This window comes from Salvelinus sp. IW2-2015, linkage group LG14, assembly GCF_002910315.2.
Source record: "Salvelinus sp. IW2-2015 linkage group LG14, ASM291031v2, whole genome shotgun sequence".
Taxonomy (NCBI): Eukaryota; Metazoa; Chordata; class Actinopteri; order Salmoniformes; family Salmonidae; genus Salvelinus; species Salvelinus sp. IW2-2015.
The window spans coordinates 46280564-46296222 of NC_036854.1; positions in this window are offsets into that span (position 1 = coordinate 46280564).

Here is a 15659-nt window from a genome sequence, read left to right on the forward strand (position 1 = left end):
CACCTCCAATTGACTGAAATTATGTCAATTAGCCTATCAGAAGCTTCTAAAGCCATGACATCATTTTCTGTAATTTTCCAAGCTGTTCAAATGCACAGTCAACTTAGTGTATATAAACTTCTGACCCACTGGAATTGTGATACAGTGAAATAATCTGTGTATAAACAATTGTTGGAAAAATTACTTGTGTCATGCACAAAGTAGATGTCCTATCCGACTTGCCAAAACTATAGTTTGTTAACAAGAAATTTGTGGAGTGTTCAAAAAATGAGTTTTAATGAATCCAACCTAAGTGTATGTAAACTTCCGACTTCAACTGTATATACAAAGTAAGTGGACACCCATTCAAATTGGTGGATTTGGCTATTTCAGCCACACCCGTTGCTGACAGGTTTATAAAATTTAGCACACAGCCATGCAAAATCCCTAAGAAACAGTGGCAGTAGAATGGCCTTACTGAAGAGCTCATTGACTTTAAATGTGGCAGTCATAGGATGTCACCTTTCCAACAAGTCAGTTCGTAAAGTTTCTGCCCTGCTGGAGCTGCCCTGGTCAACTGTAAGTTTTGTTATTGTGAAGTGGAAACATCTAGGAGCAACAACGGCTCAGCCGCGAGGTGGTAGGCCACACAAGATCACAGAACGGAGCCGCCGAGTGCTGAAGCGTGTAGCACGTAAAAAACGTCTGTCCTCGGTTGCAACGCTCACTACGGAGTTCCAAACTGCCTCTGGAAGCAACATCAGCACAATAACTGTTCATCGGGAGCTTCATGAAATGGGTTTCCATGGCCAAGCAGCTGCACACAAGCATAAMATTACCATGTGCGTCAGCTGAAGTGGTGTAAAGCTTGCCGCCCTTGGACTCTGGAGCAGTGGAAACACATTCTCTGGAGTGATGAATCCCGCTTCACCATCTGGCAGTTTGACGGACTAATCTGGGTTTGGAGGATACCAGGAGAACGTTACCTGCCCCGATGCATAGTGCCAACTCTAAAGTTTGGTGGAGAAGGAATAATGGTATGGGGCTGTTTTTGATGGTTCAGGCTAGGCCCCTTAGTTCCAGTGAAAGGAAATCTTAACGCTACAGCATACAATGACATTCTAGACGATTCTGTGCTTCCAACTTTGTGGCAACAGTTTGGGGAAGGCCTTTTCCTGTTTCAGCATGACAATGCCCTCATACACAAAGCTTGGTCCATACAGAAATGGTTTGTCAAGATCGGTTCTGAAGAACTTGACTGCCCTGCACAGAGCCCTGACCTCAACTCCACTGAACACCTTTGGGATGAATTGGAACACCAACTGCGAGCAAGGCCTAATCGCCCAATATCGGTGCTCGTCCTCACTAATGCTCTTGTGTCTGAATGGAAGCAAGTCCCAGCAGCAATGTTCCAACATCTTTTGGAAAGCCTTCCCAGAAGAGTGGAGGCTGTTATTGTAGCAAAGGGGGAACCAACTCCATTTTAATGCCCATGATTTGGAATGAGATGTTTGACGAGCAGGTGTCCACATACTTTTGGCCATGTAGTGTATTTTATGGCATAATATCCAGAATATTTTTTTTTATCATGGGCAGATCTACAAATGTACAATGTAATACGGTTGTTACTATACTTTGTGAAGCTTTAACAACTTACAGTATTTATGCAATACAGTTGTACTGAACCGTAACAAATGTCACAGGGTTGGCTGTCGCTTATACCATAACACCTGAACCCCTTTTCCTGATACTCTTCACTTTTTAATAATGTGTGTTAGCTAACTACCTACTCATTTTACAGTACCGTCAAACCAATCTGTGATTTTACCTGATCACAAGAAGAAAGGTAAGCTCATGTTAATGGGTTCAGATTCAAATGAGGCATCCGTTTTGTATGCACTCAGTCTTTCAAAAGTCTCAATAAGCGGTAGGTAGTCTAGCGGTTAAGAGCATTGGATCACTATCCAAAAGGATGCTGATTTGAATCTCTGAGCTACCTAGGTGAAAATTCTAACAGATGTGCCCTTGAGCAAGGCACATAACCCTAGTTGCTCTGAATAAGAAGGTCTGCTAAATGACAAACATGTTAAAATCGCACTTGACAACTTCGATGTTGTGTATGTACAGGGGTTTGAAGCTAAACTGTGTCTGTGTGCTGAATTGGAGGCAGGTGCAGCGTAAAGACCTAATCACATTTGCGGCTCATTACCCATTGACTCTGTGCACATATTTGCCTCTCTATGTCCTTATTAATCAGGCGCAGACAACCCTAAGTGCTCCTCTCCACTTTACCACATGACTTGCTAGAAGCAACAGTCGAGCAACAACAACATGATGTGACCACCTGCTGCTGGTCCTGGTCTCTAACACCTGCAATGCAAATCTACACTGCTTGTAATCCCTCACTTAACCTCTAATCATCTTCCATTGAGAGTGGGAGAGATGGAGATTTTTTCCTCATGGCTCAATGCCAACATTGTTGTCTGTCTACTCCACCCAAATGATGTTGCCAGTCTCAGATGTTTTCAGGAGATTGTGCTCTCAACCACATTTCCCCTGAAATTCAAGTGTCTCTGGGAGTTTGAATTCCAAATGAACTTCTATGATAATCAAATAAAGTGTTGTCTGTTTGAAAGTAAGTGCAATTTCATAAAAAATGTACACAATCTACATTTTCAGTGTTGAAACTATTATTACTAATCAAAAGAGAACCATCACGCTCTCCCAGAACCGTGGCTGGTGTGTAAAACCTACAAATTCAGACAAACAAGTGTAATGGGTTTGCACTCAAAAAGATATTGCATACAGCTTAATGCATTATTAAATGTTTTTAATGATTTTCACTGCATCGGGAATAGCATACACAGATGTTTCGGCTTTACATCCTTCTTCATTGTGTAGGTACAATTGTACCCAAATTTTTTTATCTAAACACTGAAGAAGGCTGTAAAGTCTAAATGTAAAACAAATATATATATACTATATATATATCCAGTTGAAGTCGGAAGTTTACATACACGTTAGGCAAATACATTTAAACTCAGTTTTTGACAATTCCTGACATTTGATCCGAGTAAAAATTCCCTGTTTTAGGTCAGTTYYGATCACCACTTTACTTTAAGAATGTGAAATGTCAGAATAATAGTAGAGAGAACGATTTKTTTCAGCTTATATTTCTTTCATCACATTCCCAGTGGGTCAAAAGTTTACATACACTCAGTTAGTATTTGGTAGCATTGCCTTAAAATTGTTTAACTTGGGTCAAATGTTTCGGGTAGCCTTCCACAAGCTTCCCACAATAAGTTGGGTGAATTTTGGCCCAATCCTCCTGAAAGAGCTGGTGTAACTGAGTGAGGTTTGTAGGCCTCATTGCCCGCACACGCTTTTTCAGTTCTGTCCACAAATTTTCTATGGGATTGAGGTCAGGGCTTTGTCATGGCCACTCCAATACCTTGACTTTGTTATCCTTAAGCCATTTTGCCACAACTTTGGAAGTATGCTTGGGGTCATTGTACATTTGGAAGACCATTTGCGACCAAGCTTTAACTTCCTGACTGATGTCTTGTGATGTTGCTTCAATATATCCACATCATTTTTCTTCCTCATGAAGCCATCTATTTTGTGAAGTGTGCAGGAGATAATTAATGTAGGCCTGAGGGAATTCACTGCCTGGTCCTGTGACTAGCTTTAGGGCATGTAGTTGTATATGTATGTCTCTGCCATTACAGGCTTGGTGAGAACCATTGTGTAGTCCTATGAGTATCATTGGACAGACACCTGCATTATGTGTGTGTCTTATTTCTTGTATCATTGCTATGGTTACGCCACCAATAGAATCTGTAAACAAGCAAGAATTGAGACAGAAAGATAATGGTGGCGAGAGGGCAAYGGGTGTTAATCATCTACATAGAGGGGAGTGACCATGTTTGTTATCTGAAGGTGGAAATCGGTAAGGCCTGAGGTCTGTAGCAAGAGAATTTAGTTCTTCCATGGAATTGCTCAGCTTTTTTACTTTTTGTAATGAAGTCAATTTGAATTCACAAGCTTCGGTATCTGAGAAATATTTGATTCAATATTTCCGCAACATAAATGGCGAGCTTGCCAGGAGTGGATACAAGGGACRAGTGAACGGTGAAAGTTCTGTGGCTGATGACGTCTCTTTTGAACGAGTCTCACAAACTGGTGGCAGCCCTATCAGGTCAGCTCAGTTCTTACTTATAGTAAATGTTTGTGTGATTTGCTTCGGGAGTCCTGCCTCAGCAATAGAAGCACCAAGTAGGTCTCTCTAAATTTTAAATGAACCGAAATATATTGGGAGCTTTCGAATTCAATAAATGCATGCATGGATGTTAAGGAAAAAGCTTTGGGGGTTACAATAGTTAAAGAGTAAGTAGAAATATTTGTGTGGGCATTGTGAATTGGGAGTTGTGTGCTTCATTGGTGCGGGTTGGGTGGGGCCGTTCACTTGCTCTGTCCAGGTGATTCATTTGACCCGCATGATTGGCCTGTTTGAGTTGGGATTAATCGGCCTGGTTAGTCTGTTCAGGATCWGTCTGGGTCTGTGCGTAAACACGGCCCATTCACCTTGATCAGTCGGTCCGAGTTGGGTGTGTCATTCAGTTCGTTCTGCTCGCCGGACCGCTCATCTGGAGATTTTGTTCATTCTGGTTCAGTGCATCTGTTTGCCCTGGCTGGCTGGTCTGCTTGGTTCGGTTTGGAGTGGCAGCTGTCTGTCCGCTTGGTCAGCACAAATAAATAGAAAATCCTACGGATACCGTTCCGACTCGATTTAGCGGAGGTCTGAACGGYTAGGTCACTCGCGATACTGCTTCGACTCAATTTAGCGAAGGTCTGAATGGGAGAGTAGGTCGCCTATGATGACGCTTTGACCCGATTTTGCAAAGGTCTGTTTTGGTAAGTGAAAAATCCTGTAAGATAACACCTCCTTGTGTTGGGGGAAGTGTATTYGGGAGGGGCTGAATTTGCAGGTCGTTTTAGGGAAAACGCGAGTAGAAATATGAAAGTGAGTGGGAAAGTTACCTGTCCTTGGRGGGGAGAGATTGCACACCCTTCCTGGGACGTCACTTAAGAGTGGCCTGGCAGGAAGGACACATTTGATCCTGCACTAAGAGAGGGGAGTGTAAATGATATATGYATGACTAGTGGAATTGCACAATACTAGAATTTAGGAAGAAATACTATGAATCATATAGAGGTGTATAAAAATGATTGGCGAGTGTCCAGTAAGGTTTATTGAAACTGTATACTGGGATGTAAGATGGAGGAATATACAGTACAGGGAAACATAGACATAATAATGTTTGAGGTGATAGAGCACATAAGAAAAAGGAGGATTGCTGAAAAGTATAAAGAAAGCTATAGGAATGTTGAAGAAAGATAATGAAAAGTCAGACAGGAAGAAGGTGGAATGGTTTACATAACCTCCACCATATACCAGTGGGTAATACCCCCTGGTGTGGTGTCGGGAGTGGTGGAAATAAAGAGAGAAATAGAGGTGGAAGATGATACGGAGACTCCCTCTGTGCCCTCTTAGGTAAAAGAAACGGACCTGGAAAGGACAGCAGAGACTAAGCAAGGTGCAGGAAGGAACCCCAAAAAGTTGAACTGTTATGAAAGATTATGTGGAAATWGGAAGACAAGTGTGAATGATTTTGGTATTGTGGGTAATCAATAATAGTGATATTTGAGGRGCTATACTGGAATAAGACATTAAGTCATCTGTATTCTCCAGTAATACATTTGCAGACGRTATAMTWTAGGTTCTAATACAAGGTATTAAGTGKCGTGACRAATTAATTATTATCCGGGGAAGTGGGTAGCCCTACATTGGAAAATAGTTCATAGAAGGTGTGTATTATAGAAGGTTAAGGGTAAAGATMAATTAGKAAAGAGGTTACTAAACCTAAAATGAACTTTAAAATGTTTTAGTTTGTTTTGCCAACCACCACAATGTTCATAAACTATCAGACAACCACAGGGCCCTGTGAACCCATGGGCGGGGCCTAATCAGGGATACTAGGGATGCCCAGAGAATCCTACAGGGTAGGGTCAGTTTTTGATATCCACGAGAGCTGATCAAGAACCTATGCTGCAGGTTCAAATAGAGAACAGAGGCATACCAATGAGGATAGATACTGGAGKCACTTACACATGTGTAAATCCAAATTATGCCTCTCTTCTTTAAGAATTGGCTGATGTATTTTCTACATTTGACACATTACAGGTTAATCTTAAAATAATAGATGTTTAATGAGTGTGAAGCAGTGGTTAGTGAAAAAAATATAGTCATTGATAAGGAGGATGGATGAAAACGTAATGAGTGTTGACAGTATGTGAATGGTAATATGTTATTTGTTCCTTTTTAAAGCACTCTAACGATGCGATATTTAGTAATTTGAAAGGTTTCAAATACAAGGTTAAGGGGGAGAGGGATTGAACCTTGAGATTGTAAAAAAGGTTAGCTGCGGTTGAAAGCAAGCAGGTAGTGGGACATTTGAAGTTGTCACGACTTCCGCCGAAGTTGGTGCCTCTCCTTGTTCGGCGGCGTTCGGCGGTCGTCGTCACCGGTTTTCTAGCCGCCACCGATCTACATTTCATTGTCCATTTGTTTTGTCWTTATTGTACACACACACCTGGTTTCCATTACATTATTATTTATTCCCCATTTAACCCTCTGGTTCRCACATGGTTTTGTGCGTGTTTGTTTGTTGTTAAGTGTTCGCTATTTCTGTGAGCTGGAGTATTTTCCCTGCGTGGAATTATTTTGTTGTTTATTCGAGTAAAGTACGTTTTTTACTCAGTTCTGTGCCCTGCGCCTGACTCCGTCCTTCCTGCTGCACACTGACACTTGACAGAAGTAGAGGTATGAGAAACAGTGTTTCTTTGACAGTGTTTGATTATTGTTGCTTGGTTTTATAGTTAGGTAACTCCAATGAATTTGAGCAGGATGTTAATGTATTATAAGATTATAATCTGTTTCCATTACGTGGAGCAGTGTCCAGTAAATACAAGTAGAAGGAAAAAAGTATTAACTGTCAAGCTGATTAGACAGCACCAACTTTTTGAAGGTTCTACATTTGTTAATTAACAGGTTTGTATTTTACTAACATAATGCAACAGGTCAAACTGATAAGATTACTGGAAAGGGGTTTTGGGATTGTGTCTTTTTCAATTCAGTTTTAAATTGGGTATACAGAAGGATGGAAATGTTTTGAAAGGTATTTAAATGGTTTCAGTAGGTCACGGAAAGGACAGGAAAAAGAAAATATTTGAATGGTGTCGAATGCCCTGTATAACTGACTTTTACAGTGAGAATGGATCAATCTCACTGGAAATGACAGGAACAGGTGGGATTTAATTATAAAATGACTGTGAAACACCAGTCTCTATTCAAAGTGTACCATTACTTTGAAATTCTATTATTTCCTTAGGAAATTATAAAGAGTTGTAATCTAAGTTGATTAGTTATTCAATCTAAGTTGATTAGTTATTGATTAGTTATTATTGCTGGTACTAAAAGGTTTTGTTTATAYATGTACATTTTAATAGGGATGATGTGTGCTAAGTTGAGAAGTTTGAATTTGAGTTAAAGTAAGCACTAAGGACTGTTATTCTGAATTTAGGTTGAATAATTTATAAAAAGTTTTAGTTTGGATATAGCAAGACAGAGTTGCTTTTGAACGGTGAGGGTTGGGGGCACTGTTTACATTTATTAGGCGTAGGGAAGGAAGCTCTAGAAACCTTATCTCTAAGCATCCTTTGGCAGTGAGGTTATTAGAATTTACTGGATGGTAGCTTGGGTTAACATAAAGGTTTTTGTTTTTTGTTTGTTTTTGTTTGTTTTGTTTTATTATGTCATTAGAATTGTAATGTTAAATTGTATTGATAAATAGAGATGGCTGGATGATATGATATAACTAAATTGCATCTAAGGTTAATAGTCTGTGTTTTGCGATAACAGCCAATGATAGATCTGAAGGAGATGGCATGGAGACCAACATAACATGGGCATAGAACGTAACGGATGGACGTTTTTTCCCCCCAGTTTTAGTTACATTAAGAGTAGTGGGAAGTTATTAAACATGTATTTCTTTTTACATTTCTTTTTCTCTTTTCTTGTTAAGTCAATATGTTTTTAAGTTTTGTGGAACAAAAGAGTGATTTTTGTWCCAAAGGAGGGACTGATGTACAGTATATTGACTAAATTGATTTGAGAATGTTTTAGTATGTTTAAAACTGTGGAAGTACATTAGGAGTAGTGACTAGTGTGTTATGGGTTAGATAGAATGTGACTGTATTGGGGATCTGGGTGGGTGCACAMAAATTAAGGTTGTGGTAGTAGAGGGGTGTTATTTCCAGAGACAATGTATATTGTTACAGGAGACAGCTCATAGGAGAGGGAGGACAGCTGGCTGTGTAAAATATAGGGACAATTATAAGTACATTGAACATTACTCATACCTAGAATATGGTGAGAGTAAAAGAGATAGTGGTGGTATTTTAGACATTATGGTAAACGTTTAAGAGARGTGACTTAGAGTTTTGTTAGGTTGGATATTCTTCCAACTCAATGGTATTTTTCTTAATTGCTAACAGCCGGCAAACACTTGCCTGATTCCAGGCAGTAGTTATTCTTACGGCAGTTCCTGTATGGATAATAATTAAAGAAGGCTATWGTTATGTGTAAATGTATCTGTAGCAGGAGGCGAGGTGTTGAGACAGAATGTTTACATAGGGCTGTTATTTAAATGTTAKGAATTAGTGATCTTGCCATAAGAAGAGAGTCTATGTTGTCAGGAAATGACCCGTGTGTATGTCCTCAGGTGAAAGCAGCACATAAGGAGCCAGAGATGACACAGGGCATGGGCTGAATTCTGGTGATTGAGTGTACATCAAGATACACCAGGAGGGGGTGTTGGGACAGCGTTGGTCTGGTCCACACCCAGTAATCCTTACAGCACCTGCAGCGGTAAAGATCGTCATGTCTCWCTTCGGTGGGTGCGTAGTTCTCACGTGAAGTAAGGTCCAGCTGCATAATGGGTGAGCTTGAAGACAGCATGACACCAAGGTTCCGTTTTAGGACAACTATTGTTTTCACTATATATTTTACCTCTTGGGGATGTCATTCGAAAACATAATGTTAACTTTCACTCGGTTATACGTTTCAGTTGGCATAGGATCACGTGGCGCACGCCGAACAGGCTTGTGGAAACAACACGACCTCCTAACAGCTAGGGTGTGTCAGTCGCTGGTTGATCAAGGTCCCAATGGACATGGTTCCGAGGGCCCGTAATAGACCAGATACACTCATTTGGACGACTTGTGCCTTCCCATTTTTCACTGCTTGCTCATAATCTGTGGCGCACAGAGAGGTAAGATTGCCAAAAAACCCTTCAATGAGTCGTAGATCCGGTACATTCTCGATCGATCTCAGCTTTATAGATCTCTAGAACAGTCTAGGTTTCGTACGAAACTTGGCTGATCGATGTATGCTGTGTACATACACACAGGGATGTGTCCTCGCCATCTGGTACACGAGACTACCCGAATTTCGAACAAGGGCGTGTCATCGACTCGCCTATCGCTCACACCGTGTGCCTCGCTTTTCGAAGGAAAATTAAACTCACTCATTAAATAACGGTAATTGCATATTTTCATTAAATAGTCATCTCAGGGCACTCCAATGGCTCAGATCAGCAGATAGGTTTTTTTTGTCTTTGACATGAGAAGCGATGTACCTTGAGCATAGTAGATATCACAACACATGTATATCCATATGAATATATTAAAACGTTTGTAATCTTATCACCAGATTTTATATATTAGAATCGCTGTATCACATGTTTGGGAGAACACTTAATTGGTGCAACACATTGCAAAAGTCGATATCCTTTTTTTTATTTAGTAAACTTATTACTCGAGATTTTATTTGAACACAAGTCTGTGAGCTTGTTATGCCCCCTTCACCAGAGGAGGAACGGCTGTGATGACGTGTTCCAAAATGTGCACGTACCGTCCATCGTGTGAGCCAAAGATCTGCAGTTGCAATGATAATTGTTTATCTCAATATACTTTGAAACCATATTTCGCTGGTAGAGATAGGAATGTGAAAAAAGAAGACATGAAGTGAGACACATTATACACGATGCACGCCATTGGTCGTAAGGTTTATTTATCCGTGTCGGTCTCTGTGCGTATATACTAGTCCATGATTGTAGGAGGGTACGAAGGCGCGCCATATTTTGAAGTGATCCATTACATGACTATTCCGGATGGAGAGACATCAGTTAACGGACGAGCAACCTGCATTTCTCTCCGCATGGACAAACATTTTAGTGTGTAGGCTAGATAGGTCGGATAGGTGGGATCCGACACATGGGGTGGTTTTATGGGTACGCTTTTAGACATAATCATTGTTTTGTACCTTTTTCGACTACCGTCTAGATCTATTGTTGAATTTTTGTGTGATACAACAAGATGGTGCTGTTTGTGATACCAAGGGGGTTTGATGTATCATGGAGGTTTGTACAAATTGATATGTTGACACATATTTTATATTATTGTGTTTATGTTATATTATATGAACGTGGAGATGACATAGAGTAGCTAACTAGTAGCCGTCAATATGGCGCGGCTATGTGAGAATAAACACTGTACTGGAGGCGGAGTGGTGGGGGCCGAGGCCCTGAGGTGGTGTGGTGCACAATACTCAAATACTATTCAAAGTTGCGGGCTGCACAGTGGTGTTTTTATCCGTACGCCGTGGTATTTTGTTTTTATTGGTTTCCCAGAGACAGGCCACAATTTTTTATTAATGTGATTATTAAAATGCTTTAAAATGGTCGTACAATCAATACATGCCCGCTATGGAACAAGCAACTACGGGTATCAAGTTCGATGGGGGGGGAGCTGAGGGGAATATCTAGTGGGAGCGTGTATGAAAGTCTGAAACTTCATATGTATTGAACTTTTATGCAGAAAAATACTGCAAATATGCCCTTTTAGTTGACGGAGGCCACCCATTTACTATAATGGGGGACAGTTACTTTGAAGATGCCTATTTTCCTAGGATGGTGTGGTGAGCATAGCGCAGTATATAGCCAGCAAATGGATAGAACAGAGGATTAAATCTGGGTCTAAGGTCGCACGTGTTGGGGGGCCGCCTGAGTGATTTATGGAGTTTATATAAGGTCTTGTGAAATATCACACGCAGGCAGACTTCATCTACGCGAGGCGCTCTGTGTTTTTTGTTTTCTGAGCGCCTGGTATGGATTTTTTGTCGCGTCTTCAGGCCAACCCAAACATATTGGTATTATATTGTGGTTTAATATATTTGCTCTTTAATTTGTCTAATGAAAAGCGAACAACCTGGCAGCCGGACTTGGGAGCACGCATCTCACGTCTGGCCGCACGATACCCAGTCAGAGGCAGTGGGCCTAGCTTGAAGATGTCGTGAACCAATTTTTACATCCACGAGCTCTGGCTGTTTTTTCTCCTGTAAGCTGCGTATTTTTTGGGGGGTTACAGGGACCCAACCTTTTATAAATGGTTTTAAATGATTTTCGAATTGGCTACATACTCTAACCGACTATGAAAGAAGAGTACTACGGGCTGATAAGTTCGTGGGGGTGGGTAACATGGATACTGGATAGCGCTTTATGAAAGGAAAGGGTCGAGAAGTTTTTTGCATTATAGAGGCAATGCTCAGAAAGAAGCGGTTAAGGTGCTCTTTTGGTGTTACCGCCCGAGAAGCTTGTTTTTATAATGGTGTAAAATGAATTTAGTTACAATCGGGCTAGCATACAGTGACTTGCCTCTGCGACTAGGTACAAACCAGATACAAAGGGGGCAAACGATGGGCGGACGTGAGGATTTAGGAGCGCTTTTGTTAGAAGTCTGGAGGCTAATCCATCAAATTCGGACGCTGTGCGCCTGGTGTTTTTTCCGTGCGCCTGGTTATTTTGTTTGTTACCGAGGCCACAAGTTTTTATAATGGGTTGTAAATGATTTTTCGATGGACAACGCTCAATGCCCGATGAACAAGCCATACTGGTGAGGCAAAGACGTAAGGTGAGGGTGTAGAGGCCGGCTGGAGAGCATGTCTGCGAACGATATTCCCACCAGTGCAGCAGGCGTGCGTTGATTTTTGTTGCTGTACGTCCTGGGTATTGTTTTGTATTGTGGTCTAGAGCACAGGCCCACACCTTATGAAGATGGTAGGTTTAGAGTAGGATTGGGATATCGATGGGGCGTCTATTGCGTTACCTGTCTCAACACCGCTATCAGGTAAAATAACTTAACACGGGCACTTAGAGCTACGGGGGGGGCTCATCTGGTAGCGGGATTTATGGTGGGAGCTTTGCGTTTAGAGAAAGGTTCATCTGGAATGTAATTGGTCATGGTCGCTGGATAGCTGGTAGAGAAACGGCTAAGCCATACTTGTTCAGCATGGGATTACCAGCCAAATGTGTATCAGTTTAATTAAGCACAAGATTTATATATAGTTGGTACTATTCACTACAATTGACCCATGGAACAAACATAACTCTGGTGCACAGGTCGTTCATTCGAAAACATAGAGAGAGCTGCTATGCGGATGACCCAGTGTACATTCAATGAAACATGGTGAAGCCAAAATGCCGCGGGGGAGGCGCTGAGCAGGTAATTTTATGGAGTCTTTTTAGAAACGGATCTGGAAGCACCACTCACATAAGTCCGTGAAGGCGTGAGATGGGGCTCAAGACTTTCTACTTTTTAACTTCTACGCAGATGAGACTGAATCTTGAGTGTTGCTTGGTTACTAAGGCACATTGTTATAAAATGGTTGGATACATAGAACAATGAGATTCTTTCGATGATAGTACTGACATTACTTATTACGATCAGCTGTATATGTCAGCATTTGGCGAACGACAAGTACAACTGAGAAGAGACTGTGGGCACATAGGCGTCTTACTGTGGGACGCGCGTGACCTGAGTGTTCTTTGTAGAATGTGACCATCGATGTACTGTGCATTATGTATCTCCGTGCGCTTCTGGATTGACGATGCTTTGGTGTTTACCAGTCGTCCCAACAGATTAATTAATATATTGGTGTAAACATGAATTTCCTCGGAACTGTGGCTGTCACAAACAATCTCTGAGACCGACTGATGGAACAACATACTACGAAAGGAGATTAAATAGCCCATGCGTGTGGTGCCTGGTCTACTTTGTATGATTATAGGTTTCTACTGCACCATACAACTTAGCACAAGGATAGCTTGCACAAGTGAAAAGGAAGAAGAGCATTCTTGCCGGCTACCCGGTCGATCACAGCAACCGACTATGAGCACTCAAGTATTCATGGTTAGTGCTAGTAGCGGGTTAGGGGTATGTAGCCATCGGAAAACTCATTTATAAAAAAATAAAATTGTGCGGCTGCGGTAACCCCATAAAAAATAAGAAATCTTCCAGGCCGTAACGGATAAGAAAACCACCACAGTGCATCGGAGGATGAGTAATTGGCCAATGGACATATAGGGCCACCCTGATTTTAGTGCCTACGATGGACTGCTCCAAGTCGGGCATTGAGGTTGGTAGCTATCGAAATATTTAAACATTATAACAGTGTGGGCCGGTAAACCCAGTGAGCCTCCCTACACTGCTGCCATACTACATATGACCAAGCTGCAGTGAGAAAAGACAAAGACGCTGAATAAACGGTAGGATATGATTCTCTCTCAGAACGACTATTATCTCTAAACGTCAATAGAATAAATCTCAAGCGCCCCATGGGGCTCATGCTCATACGATACTCTTTGCCCAGAGTATAGTGGATCTTGGTTGTTGCCCTAAGGGGTAACATAGATAGGTATGTACCATCATTGTACGACAATATTTTAAGCCATAAGAATATCGCAGGCCTGCTAGAGGTACCCCATAAAGAGTGCGCACTGGACAACGCTTCGGGTATGTCTGAGCTCCTCATACAGAAGAAAATCATTTCACTAGTTATACTATGTGCTAAAAAGGCGTTCCCGCAACTAACCCTAGCAGGCGGCCGGCAGACGCGAGACTTGGTGCTCGTAGTAGTTGTACTTTGTCGGTATTATTGCAGGTATGACTTGCCATCGGAAAAATTCTAACATTAACAACACCTATACATGGTGGGCTGGTGACTCCAAAAAATGACTATCGCAGATGGGCGTACGGAATAAAAAACCACGGGTGGGCACGGCAGAGTAGGGTTGGAAAGAGTGTTAAGGCTCCGGAACATGTCAGGTCGCCCTGGAGCAACCAACCCGCCCTTGGTATTGTGCCGTCCAGCGTGGACTGGGCTTCCTTTTCCCACTGAAGGATTCCGGCTCGTGCCTCTTGCTATGACCGCTGTGTTAGCATATACGGAGAGGCGACGATTCTACTACACAGTAGGCAATATGTGGCCCTGGGGTTAAGCTCTCTACATAGTACGAATCAATATCGAGGCCACGGGAAAGAAAGGTACCGCAGGTACACCGTGGAAGTTAGGGGATATGTCCGAATCATTTTCTCTGAACGTGATATTCCTTACAAGCCCTAATATCCCTCAGGCGCTGGCTGGCCGCCACCGGACTTGCCCCCCTGTAACGTATGGGGGTTGTGTTTGGCGTGAGCGTGAGGCGGTCTTTAGGTAGGTGGTAAGTGCTCATACTAGCCGCCATTTAAAACTCATTTTAAAGATTATATAAATAATGGTGAGTGGTAGCTATAGCCAAAAGAGGGACGTTGTGGGCTGACGTGTATTTTTCTGACTGATTCCACATGAAATATTCATAGTACTTGTTGTGCGTAGGAAGCGCTGCCTATTGAAACCCCTTGTCAGGCGCGCGCCACCACACCGACTTGGGTGCGTGAGTAGGTTTGGGTCCATTATGACGAGTTACGGCGAGGCTGCATTGCTAGTCGCCCACTTAGAAATCAATCTTCACACGAGTATAGAATATTTGTGGGCCTGGTATCATCCGCATCAAGAAAAAGAGCGAGCGCGTAACGGAAAAAAACCCGAGGGTATCGGACGCGTAGAAATTGGTCCAGACATTAGCCGGCCCCCCACTGCAGTGTGTCCGCCAGTAAAGCGTGCCCTCACGCCAAGAGGTTAGACGCTTGAGGTAGTAGCCATTTAAAAGCATTCTGATACCACTGATCAAAATTGTGGGCCGTTAAACGCCAAAATTAGCCTAGTCGCACTCCGGGGGGAGAAGAACCACGCCATAGGGTCACGTCGCTTATATCTGGAGCACTCTCTGCCTTTGTGAAATTTAGTATGCCTCTCTAATCTCTCTTCTCTCTCTCAGAGGCATGATGACTTTTGTCCCAGTCACCTGGCCCGTGCTGCCACCTGCTCCAGTTTCAACAGTTCTGCCTACAGGCTATGGACCCTGACCCTGCTACCCCGGACGTGCTTCCCTGTCCCAGACTGCCTTTTTCAACTCTCTAGAGACAGCAGGAGCGAGAGATACTCTTAATGATCGGCATAAGCCACCTGACTCCTCTCAGCCGGGTCTGTCTTGGTTGCACCCCTCGAACCTACGGTGAAGTTAATGATATTGACCATGCTGGTCATTTATGAACATTTGAACATCTTGCCATGTTCCTGTTTATAATCCCACACCCCGGCACAGCCCCAGAAAGGACTGGCA